This window comes from Daphnia magna, unplaced genomic scaffold, assembly GCF_020631705.1.
Source record: "Daphnia magna isolate NIES unplaced genomic scaffold, ASM2063170v1.1 Dm_contigs083, whole genome shotgun sequence".
NCBI lineage: Eukaryota > Metazoa > Arthropoda > Branchiopoda > Diplostraca > Daphniidae > Daphnia > Daphnia magna.
Genome location: NW_025533121.1, coordinates 355,015 through 367,242, shown reverse-complemented (window position 1 = coordinate 367,242; position 12,228 = coordinate 355,015). Strand labels below are relative to the sequence as shown.

At 49.0% G+C, this 12,228-nt stretch overlaps 1 pseudogene; it reads right to left on the bottom strand.

The window, feature by feature from the left end:
• Positions 1 to 403: 403 nt before the first annotated feature.
• Positions 404 to 7,700, bottom strand: LOC116928630 (annotated as a pseudogene).
• Between the last annotated feature and the right edge of the window lie 4,528 nt (positions 7,701 to 12,228).

The window sequence follows — 12,228 nt, the reverse complement described above, 5'->3', positions numbered from 1 at the left end:
AGCGAAGTAACTGCGGCAATTTTATGGATACGGAAGTAGAGAGAGCGAACGCGCACATAGAAAAGAATTATGTGAAAAAATGAATAGCACAACCAATGGTAACGCGATAAAAAAGGAAAGAAAAAAACGGAAAAGAACCGAGCGATGATTACTGCTGGAAGGGTGAGAGGGAAAAGCATTACGATAAGAATTAATAAGGGACACTGTGACAAAATTATACGTAGAATAAGTGGAGGGAAATGAAACAGCAATGGGGAAAAAAAGGAAACGACACTATGGCGACTACTAAAGGAAATGATAGTATAAGAGGACGACGTTAAGAACTGAGAAAAAGGAAACACTGTGGCAAAATTATAAGGGAAAAGGAAATGTACTAGTGATGAAAAACGACACTATGGCAATTTTATTCGACTTTTCGTGGCTGTGATCGTAGTCTACGTGGTAAGAAGGCCTCGCCTTCCTGAGTCGTGTGTGGCGGTCTTGGTTGGCGCGGTGGCGTACGGCGTGGCGGAACTGCTGCCGATGCGGATGCGGTGGATTGGGATGGGTTGGTCACTGCTGTTGGTTGTACGCCGATGGACATGGGTAGATCTGCAGCGGTGATGGCCAATGGAGGCTTTTTGAAACAAGTCATTTGGAGGATTTTGGAAAGGAGGGGGAAAGCCTTGAGTAGTAGCGAACCGATTCCGCAAAATCTCACGGCCAATACTGACAACGCACCAAATCCCGAGACTGCTCCGAAATTCTTTACCCATCTAGAATGAAGTCTGAAAGAGGCTGAATTCGAGAGCGATACGGACGTGTATTCTCTCTACCAACGAGACGAGACCAACTGACGCCGTGATCAGAGGGAGGGGAGGGGGGCGACGTTGCCGAGTCATAGCATGTCTTTTTCCCCGTACATGAATGGAAAAAAAATTTCTGAATTGTAACGTGGAACACCCACGGCAAGAAAACACTCCCAGGGCCAAAACACGGGGAGCAAAAAGATAAGGGGTAATTGCTGAATTAGGAAACAAGAGCGGGTGTCCAAGCTGACGTAAGAGGGGATGGACTCAAAGGAGAACGGACGAGAGAGAATACAAACAAATAGACATAATAATAAACTAAGAAGCGATCTTGGCGGCAAGGCGACGCGAACGACGGAGAGTGGATGAAGGCGCTGTCGGAGGGGCCGGACCAGGCAGCTGGACGGGGGAAGTCGTAGTTGAAGTGCTCGCTGGCGGTTGTGGCTGCGGAATTTGGGGGGAGATGACACGAAGAAAACGCCGAATGCGGCGGAACAGCCGACCAGCTGGCGTTTTGACGAGGTAATCCCGGAATGGCCCCACCTCAACGATGACTCCAGGAGTGGACCAACGTTTTGACTTATGGTCTTGGATGAGCACGCTGTCGCCAATCACCAGGGGTGGGAGGGGGTGCGCGGAACGGTTGAAATGCTGAATTTGTAGTTCCTTTGCATGTTGAGCCTGCTTCTCCAATACCTCAGCGGCTTGCTGCCATTCCGGAGCGAATGAACGCCTGTGTGCGGGAAGGAGATCGCGCGTTGGGCGGCTGAAAACAATCTGCGATGGTGAAGCTCCGCCCGACATAGGCGCGTTGCGGAAGAGAAGCAAAGCCTTGCCAAACTTGTCCGGGTCGAACAAACCTGATGACCAAGAGCCTGCGATGAGCTTCTTCATCGATTTGACGGCTGATTCCGCGTAGCCATTGGACTGAGGATGGTGGGGCGAAGAACGGCCGTTACTAATATCCCAGTCGTGAAGGAAGGCGAGAAATTCGTCGGACTTGAACTGCGGGCCTCCATCCGACCACAGTTTCACCGGGGCTCCGGCTCCACACGTGAAAAATGAACGGAGGGCGTCGATGACCCGTCGCGTTGACGTGTTGGTGTCCAGGAACGGGAAGACTTGAGGCCAACCGCTGAACTGATCGGCCACAATTAAAAAATCACGACCGCGGTATGCGCCTAGATCGACGAACACAAACTCGAACGGTCTGGAAGCCGGAGCATGGGGAAGGAGAGGCTCCGCCGGATGTGATGGAAGACGCTCTGTGCAGGATGGGCAGGACTTTGCGGCCACGACGATATCGTTGTCCATGGAGGGCCAGTAGATTGAGAGACGGGCGCGCTGACGGAGTTTAGTGGCTCCTTGGTGCATTTGAAGTAAGCGCCTGATAATCTCCTGACGTAAGGAAGTCGGGATGACTACTCGGGGGCCGACAAGGATGAGACCCTCCGCGTCGTCGACGGACAGCTGGCTCCGAACCTGCCAGTATGGCCGAAGCTCAAGGGGAAGATTGCACTTCTCGTTCGGGAATCCCTCAAGGACTGTTTGGCGGAGGGACAGCATAACCGGATCGGCCGAGGTAGCCGCTGCAACGGAGGACAGCAACACGTCGGGATTGGCGTCGTTTGATCCCTCCATTGTATCTACCAAGCTGATGCGGGCTGAAAATGACTGCGGGCCATCCGCGATTTCGTCGGATTCGGAAGGACGATCAACCGGGGAGAGCGACAGGGCATCCGCCATCACGTTGTTCTTCCCAGGCACCCAAACAGCGACGAAAGAGTAGCACTGCATGGAAAGGCGAAGGCGCAAAATTCTGGGATTATCCAGCTTGTCCAGGTGGTAATCGTTGAGGATCGGAATCAAAGGGCGATGATCTGTAACGAGCTGGAAGGAGGGCAGGCCCTCGAGAAACTGGCGGCATTTTCGCATAGCCCAAGCCGCGGCCAGGCATTCCAGCTCGATCATCGCGTATCGGGACTCTGCATCCGATAGGAAACGTGATCCTGCCTGCCCGACATTCCAGCTGCCATCATTTTTTTGTTGTCGGAGGATGAAACCGAGGCCCCGGAGGCGGGATGCATCGACGTGAAGTGAGGTTGGGGAAGCCGGGTCGTAAAACGATAATTCGGAAGATGAAGATAGTGACTCACGGGCTGCTTTGAAGTCCTTCTCGTGTTGCATCGTCCACTCCCATACAAAATCCTTTCGAAGTAGAGGCGCCAGAGGGCGAAGAACGGGAGCCAAGTCGTCCGAAAAGTTCCCAACCTGCTGGCAGAGCCCGTGGAAGGCACGCATCTCTGAGACACAAGTGGGAGCCGGGAATTCACGGATGGCCCTCAGTAAATCCGGGCTAGGTCGGAAGCCACTCTCGCCTACTACGTAGCCACCAAACAACACTGACGGTTGAGCAAAGACAACCTTGCGAACGTTAATGGCGATCTGGTGATCAGCGGCGAGGCGGAAAAGGCGACGGACGAGGTCCACATGTTCTTCCCAAGTGGCAGAGAAAACCAGGATATCCTCAACTACACGGCGACAGTTCGGGAAATCGTCGAAAATGTTTGCGAGACGTCTGCCGTAGTCATCGCCAGCTAACGAGACGCCAAACGGGAGACGGTTGTATCTGTAGCGGCCAAACGGAGTGGAGAACGTCGTCATGGCACTTGACTCTTCATCCAGCTCCACCTGGTGATAGCCCTTGAGGGCGTCAATAACTGTGAAGAACTTCATCCCCGTCGGGATGGTCCGGACCGCCTGGAATGGAGTCGGGGAATCAAAGGGGGGCTGGATGATGCAGCGGTTGAGCGACGTAAAGTCGCCGCATATGCGGATTCCGCCATCGTCCTTTGGGACAATAACGATTGGGTGGACCCACAACGTCGGCTCAGGCACCTGGCTGATGATGCCTTGGTCTTCCAGCGAGTCCAGCTCCTGTTTGACCCTTGGTATGAGAGGCACTGCAATGGGACGGGATCCACGGATGGCAGAAGGGATTGCGCCCTCCTTTAGTTGAAAGTGGCATGGAGGACCACGCATGGGCCGGCAAACTCCATCGAAAATCAAAGGGCACTCCGCCATAAGAACGCGCAATGTAGCCATGACGTCATCAACTGGGGTTGAGGCTGGCAAAGGCGGAGGCATAACCGCAGCTAACATGCACGAATGCGGATACTGAGCCGGTAGCATGCCGAATTGTTTTTGAGACGCCTTGGAGAGCACCGGCTGTTGAAGGTCACGTAGGACATGGATGATTGTGGTCACGGGACGAAGTGATCCGCTGGACCATGTCAACGTGGCTGGGAAGTGGCCAAGTGAAGAAATAGCCGCCCCGGTGGCCGTGACTGCGTTTGGTCCGCCATCCATTAGTTGAACGTGTTTGAAGTGGCTCCAGAACATAGTGGCCGGGATCGCATCAATCGACGCCACAGAGTCAGGGAGTACACGGATGACAATAGAAGAGTTGCTGGAAGCTGGGACGACACCAAGCTCGACCATGTCCTCAGGGATGATGGACTGGATCGTGATGCTGCCAGCCATCTCAGGTTTCGGGGTTGAACTGCCGCCTTGGGTACATACGGCCTGGAAGTGGCCCGTTTTGTGGCAACCAAGACATTCCTTGCCGAAGGCGGGGCAATCTTCTTTAGCGTGGCGGGAGGCTGACCCGCAATTCCAACACCCATACGGCTTAGTTCCAGGCGGATGCCAACGAGCTGCTGGACGTCCGCGCTGCTGATCCCGGTGTTGAGTAGCCGGCTTGCCCATAGGTGGTTTGGCCGCCGGAGTCTTTAACTGGTGGACGGAGGCTGCACCACCCTGTTTGATGGTGGACGCCTGGAGCCGGGTGGCCTCCGCTGTACGGAGCATTGTAAGCGCCATATCCAGGGTTAAAGTGGTGCCCTGTTCCAGTAGCTTGCGGCGGACCTCGTCGTCGAAAACGCCAAAGACAACTTGGCCCAAAATGCGCGTGTTCTGGCAGGCCGCACAGCAATCTTTTTCTAATTCGCATTTGCGCGCGAGATCGCGCAAGTCGCTGAGCCAAGAATCGGCCGATTCGGTGTCACGCTGGACGCGGGATGAAAACTTCTGGCGCCACACATGACAATTGCGGCCAGCATTACACCTCTCCTGCAGCTTCCCAATAATGATGTCTGCATCTTTAAGCTCAGGCGGCGCCAAACCCATGGTGAGTACAGCCTTCAGCGTCGCGTTGGAGAGGCAGGACAGCAAGATGTTGGCAATATATTCTGGTCGGTCGTGTTGCGGAAGTGCAGTGTTGATGGTCGACAGAGCAAGGAATATATTCCACTGCTGGTGCCAGACCTCGAAGGAGTCTTTGAATTCCTCGATGTCTAGTGGAGGTGGCACGCCGTACGGCTTGAATGGCTTGGGAGGCATGGCGGGGCACGGATTAACTCAAGACCTGGGTGACACAAGAGGACCACTGGACACTGCACGAAGGGAGGCACCGGCGAAGGACGAACACGTCAGCGGAATGAAAATGAATGGAGGAATGAAACCACGTTGGGTGGGAGAATTGAAAAACTCGCAGATGAACGTTGAAGCACCGAGGAGCAGGAAGCACAAAAAAAATGAATTGAATGGGGAGAGCGTGTGAGGTTGAATTGGCAATATGAGTGGTCGAAACGAGGGTGTGAATCAAGAAAACAGCACGCTAGAAAACAGAATAAACGGCAATGTGGAAATAAATGACGATGGGGGGATGAATAGTGGGAGAACTAAACCGCGGGATGAAATCCGCGTGGAACGGGTGGACGTGGAGTAGCTACGGCCAACAAAGAAAAACAAAAAACCGAAAAAAAAAAAAATGGTGGGCACGCAACATGCGGGCCCCTCACTATAGCCACGACAATGAATCACCAAAAAGAAACAAATAAAAAAGACATGAAATATGAAAAACAGTGGGTGAATGTGAGCAAACGTCCCAAATATGATCGGCGGATAGGATAACTCAGGGCCACAAAAGAACAGCATATGCACCACACGAGACAAAGGAAAACAAGATGGCGGCCCCCACAAACCACGCTGGTTAATGGGAGGAGGGGGGTTAGCAGCAATGGGCGCACCCAAGGGCCGGGGAAATCAACACGAATAAAAATAAAACTGAACAAAAACACTGAGGGATCGAGTGTTGAGAGCAGGGAGAATGAATAGGATCGAAAAAACAATCAACTGCGCCATAGAATGAAGTCTGAAAGAGGCTGAATTCGAGAGCGATACGGACGTGTATTCTCTCTACCAACGAGACGAGACCAACTGACGCCGTGATCAGAGGGAGGGGAGGGGGGCGACGTTGCCGAGTCATAGCACCATCCACCGATCTTAGCGACGAAATCAATGTTCGGTGCATCGCCGTGATAAATGAGTACGTTTGATGTCAGTAATTGACGTGAGTTATCTTCTGCGTAATGCTCATGAATAGAAGCCAAGATGTCGGCCATCACCGACGCGTGACTCAACGGCCCATTTTGCATCGCGGGATTCATTTGCAAAAAGTTTTGTAGAGAATTATCAGCTTCATACGTTGCCAATCCGACCAGGCGTCTGCCGTTTGTTGGAACTGTTGGGATTACCGGAACCCACCCACCATCCGCGTAGATGTGAGTTTTCCCATTAAAGTTGACGTAGTTAGGTTCAGGCCAATAACATGGGTGATATGGAACAAGTTGCCATCCGTTATGGGCTATTGTGAAGTTCATAAAACGGGGCTGATTTTCACATTTCGTCCGCTTGGCCCCGAAGGATACATTAAAAGGTGCGCAACGTGCTACCTCAACCTGCGCTCCATACACAGTTTATCTTGAACAACTAGGCAGTTGAAGTTGGGTAGCTGCGTACCATCCGTCGTTCTTAGCACTCAAGAGGATACTATTGCGTGTTGCTTTTCGGTTCTCGCATTGAAGGCGTCTAATTTCATTCGCCAGCCGATTTACTTGGTCTAGTGCCAGATCCCTGGTATATTGATGATGAGCCGCCTGCTTGATCTCTGCTGCTAATGACGCAGGAATCTTACGCTCTGTGGTATTCTAGGAATCGATGCTGTCGTAAGACCCGTTTGAGTGTACTTCGACTAACAACGGAGTGGCTAGTGGTTCTGTAGCGTTCGTAAAACCCGTGGCATATGAGGTATACAGTTCTGGCGTTGGTATGTTAATGACAATCAGGATTTTTTCCATTCCATTAATGCTGAACAAGGCGGATTTGCCACACCGTTCTAATTCCTTCGTAACATTAACGAGGTAGTCTGTTTGGCTGATCCGGTCCTGTAAGCGCCGCATTTTTGGATCGTGAGTCTTGTACAACAGGCCGTCGTTTACCGAATCGCCTGCTAGTTTGAGATCACAGGGTTTTTTTTCTTTGTACGCGTCTTCCCAAATAAACGTTTGAAGGTTTCTGGTCACGGATCCGTTATCGAATTCGATTGTACCGACGGGGGGAGTTGATAGTGCAATTGTCGCACTCACTTTCCAGCACGACCTCCACGATTTTACAATGGAATGTGACGGCCCAACGTTTTGTCATCCAAACCGGCTGTAACGAGGGCATCACGTCATAGGTGTACTTGTGACTGCCTTTCACGTACATTGTCTCGTTTTTCCATTTCCTTAGATCCCGCATTTCTTCACAGTCGGAAGTGGATACTGGAACGGCCCATTTACTTTCAGTAGTGTAATGCCAACCTAAGAAGTCGGTAAAGATAGATCGAGTGACCGCCCACATGCGACAAACGTGTCCTGGGAATCGTTTAACTTCTGGTAAATGGGAGTACAGGGTGTACGTAACATTTTTTGGGGGGGCAGGATCTTCCAATCCAAGGAGGCAGTCTTCATCGTCGAAGGCGATGAACCCATTCTTTCGCTCGTTACTACAGTCACATACAGTGGTCATGATGGCCCCTGTCGTGTGTAGGCTGGCGAGGAGAACTAACACGAAATAACTAGAGAAGAAGACAAATTGAGTCTGATATACCGAACTAACATGTTGAATGGGCAAACAACAACAAAAAATTTTTTACGGAACAAGACGAGTATACAGCGGCAGAGGAAGATGGGAGTGGGGCTGGGTGTTTATCGCTAATCTAATAGGAAGTCTCGGAACCTGTCCGGAGGACGAGTAGCTCTTTTTGGGCGTACAATTGTGTTACTTCCTTCCAGGGGTGCTGGAGGTACTCTAAGGGGGGTTAGCGGAGGGGGGAGGTTTGACCAGTCAACTCGACTTGGCTCATGACCCAGATTTGGTTCGATCTGGTATCCGTTGGGTTTTTTTGTAGCCGTCTGGTTCAAGTGGATGAGAGGGTCGAAATCAATTAAGTGGGCGTCTCTGACGTCATTCGGCGCGACAGCGTCCAAAACAATCAGTTCCCTGTCACCTTCGTGATCCGGGGTATTGACTTCACCTCCTGCTTCTACGTCGGCAAGATCCTCATCGTCATCGTCATCTCAGCTGGATACCATTTCCATTGTACGTACGGATTTCCACCGTATGGTTAGGGAAGACTTTTGAAACTCGAAAGGGGCCTTGATATCGAGGGTTTAATTTTTTGCTCGTTCCTAATTGAGTGACCCTTACGTCCAGGAGGACGCGATCACCTACTTCAAAGTTCTCTTCCTTGGCTCTCTTATCATACTGGATCTTCTGGTGCCTTCTAGCCTCCAATAGGTTTTCTCTGGCTAGCGCAAAACCTTCTCTTAGCCGTTGCATCGTTTGGCTTTTGTAATCACGAGGGGTGATTAACTCCGGTTCCGGTCTTAAAAACCTGTCGACAACCATGTTTGGGTCCCTTGCTGTAATTAAAAAATATTGAATCTCTATCGTGGAAGAGTGTACTGAGTTTCTATATGCCGAGGCCATTGGGCCGAGGACTTCTTCCCATTGCTCGAAGCCGTTAGCAATATATTTTCGCACCATGTCCACCACTGTTTTATTAAAGCGTTCTATCATCCCATTCGATTGAGGATGATACGCCGTCGTTGTCTTATGTTTAGTCCTGAGCTCTTGACATAAACTGTTGAATAATTGAGATGTGAAATTCGTCCCCCTATCTGTTATGATAATTTTTGGGGGCCTATGATATAAAACGATTTTGTCCATCAGCGCCCGGCAGGTCGTTTCTGTCGTTTGATCGGGCAAGGCTACGACCTCGGTCCATTTAGAGAAAGCATCAGTCATGACGAGTACATATTTATTTCCTTTAGAGGATTCGGGTTTAATCGACCCTAGAAAATCCATGCCGATAACTTCGAATGGAGCCGTCGCGATCTCTAACGGGTGTAAGAACGCTCTCGTTACTACCCGTCTTTGTAACGCAAAAGCTTCGCATGACTTACAATAATCCTTAATATCACGCAACATGTGGGGTCAATAGTATTTATCAGAGGAGATACGTTCGTAAAAAGGCGAGGTGCCCTGCTAATAGCGAAGCGTGATATTCTTTAATAATACTTTTCCTCAATGAATACGGCATGAACGTTTGCTCTTGAATGAATTGCCTCCTTTTTTTCGATGGTGGGAGAAAATCCCTCCTCAAAACCCCTTGTTTAATGTGGAACAGTTCGATCTCCTTTATCCAGTCTGGGTTTTCCAATTCGTCTTGTTCTGACAATGTACCTTCGTTGAGATAACGAATGATTTTTGAACAAGTTTCATCTTTTCGTTGCTCCTCGATTATATTGTCAGTAAAATCCGTTCGTTCCTCGGCAGTTACAACACGAATACGAGAGAAGAAGTTTGCATTTGCGTGCTCCTTTCCTGGTTTGTGAGTAATTTTATACTTGACTGCCGACAATTCAATCGCCCATCTACCTAGTCTGCTTTTCTCATCCTTGTGGGTTTCCAACCACTGGAGTGGTCTATGATCGCTAATGATTTCAAATTTGTCGTCCTGTAAATAGTGACGGTATCTTTTTATTCCATAAACGATGGCTTAAGCTTCGCGCTCTATAGCTGAGTAGTTCCGTTCCGCCGCATTCAAGTGTCTACTCGAATACGCAATCACGACTTCCTTCCCATCCTGAATTTTACTGAGCACCGCGCCGATTCCATAGTTACTAGCGTCGGTGAAAATAAGGAACTCTTTATCGAAATCAGGGAAGGCGACGACAGGTGGTGTAATGAGACATTCGCGCAACGTTTCGAAAGCCTTTTGTTCGGCCTATTCCCATGTGAAGGTGGCGTCCCCAGCATTTTGTTCTCTTACAATTTTCTTAACTTTCTTGTTGTGATTATCCCTGTCCTTTTTCTTTTTAGTCAATTCTATTAACGGATGCGCGATATCCGCGAAATTTTTGATAAAACGCCGATAGTAGGATGCGAGCCCTAAGAACGATTGAATTTCTACAATGGTTGTCGGCCTTTTATAATTTTTCAACAGTGTAATTTTCTCTGGGTCCGGGGCGATTCCACTGGCTGAAATCACATGCCCTAGATATTGCACTGATTCACACATGAATTTGAATTTTGAGAGGCCGAGTTTTAAATCGGCTTCTTCTAAAAGGTTGAAGATGCGTCCTAAATTTACTAAATGTTCTTCTTTCGATTTTGAGAAGACTATAATGTCATCGAGATAAACTAAACATATTTTCCCGATGACGGAACGTAAAACATAATTCATTAACCGTTGAAATGTGCCAGTCGCATTAGTGAACCCGAACGACAACCTATTCCATTCGTACAGATTGTTATCCACTATGAACGCTGTCTTTTCTTTGGAGCTGTCGCCCATTTCTATCTGCCAATAGCCTGAAGCTAAATCTAAGGTAGTGAAATACTTTTGCCCGTGGAGTAAGTCTAGAACATCGTCTATTCTAGACAAGGGAAAGGAATCTTTTTTTGTTATACCATTGAGTTTTCTATAATCAATACAGAGTCGGATTCCTCCGTTTTTCTTTTTTACTAATACTACGGGGGCCGCCCATGGAGATACGGACGGCATTATTATCTTGTTAACTAATAATTCCTGCAAAATACTGTCAAGCTCTGGTTTAACGTTTTGATGTATCCGATAGGGGCGTAATCTAATGGGTCCTTGTCCTTCCGTATTAATGTGATGCTTTACTAGCCCCGTTTTCCCTAATTCTCCTGTAGTGGATGCAAATATTGATTTTCTATCGATTAAAAAATTTGTAATGTTGGTTCTATCTACTCCTGACATATCAGGTGGCAAATTGTTGGCAAAATCTACAGCACTGGACGACAGCTCGCGCTCAGCACAAGAATTGATATTATCTTTTTCTATCCGGCAAAATCCTAACGTTCCGATTATTTCATACCTTGGCAGGGAGATTGGTTTATTCGTTTCATTAACTAACGTTATTGTAAAAACGGCTTCCTCACTACTCTTATTGATAAAAGGATCAACTCGTACTCCGCTGTTCAGTCCCGGTCCTCTGTGAAAAAAAAACGCAAGATTGGGAGGTAGCTTAGCCCCATTCCCTTCCGATTCAACGACAGTGGCACTAAAGGGCTTGATCGTGATCTTCTCTCTTGCTACGATGGTGGGCGAGGAGTCTGGTTTCAAGGTTTGTTTGACTCGGTAAATTCTCCTTTCGCTACCATCAATGATGAACTTGTGCTCGTGCAATGCATCTAAACCTAAGATACACTCCTCGCTGATGTTATCAACGACGATAAAATCCTGCAGAAGATTATCGCCTAAAACTTGAACTTGTAGGGTCACTAGCCCTCTTGTAACTAGTCTGGTGTTCTCTACACCGTATAAATCGACCGGAACGTCAGCAGTAAACTTCATTACACCTTCCTTCAATCTGTTAAAAACTTCTTAATTAAACTTCTACCCGCCCCACTATCTAAAAGGCCCTTGAATTTCTCATTTCCAACTTGGATGGGAAGCCGTGGTATTTTATTTTTTCTGGTTTCTATTACTTGATTAATAATCTGCCGGGGTTTAGGACAAGGCCCACCGTTTTGCCCCACGTTACAATTGGTGGTTTCTAGTTTTCCTGATTCCAGCGGTTGGAGATCCTGCACCAGGATTCTGAGCTGGCGACGCATATCGGGCGTCGGAACGAAGTGGTGCGGATGGGCAATCACGCGCAATGTGCCCACCTTGATGGCATTTGAAGCAGGTTGGCCCGTTTGGTCCCCACCCACACTTGTCAGTGTTGTGAGTTGTTGGGTTCCTGCCGTTATTTGCGCAATAAGCACAATACCGCTCTCCTCTGTGAGGGGGTCCATTAACCGGATTATTGTGATTATCCTTGTAAAATGGTGGTGGATTACGATGTACTGGCGGTTGATGCGGAAACCGAGTACTATTGTCTGTAATCAGGCCTTTGTGATTTTGTTGATACTGTCTCATTGGTTGAGCCTGGGGGATCGCTTGGCTCATACCGGCGACCTGGAGCTGCAGATTTCTCATCATTTTCTCTGAGTCTCTGGACTGTTTCATCATATCGCT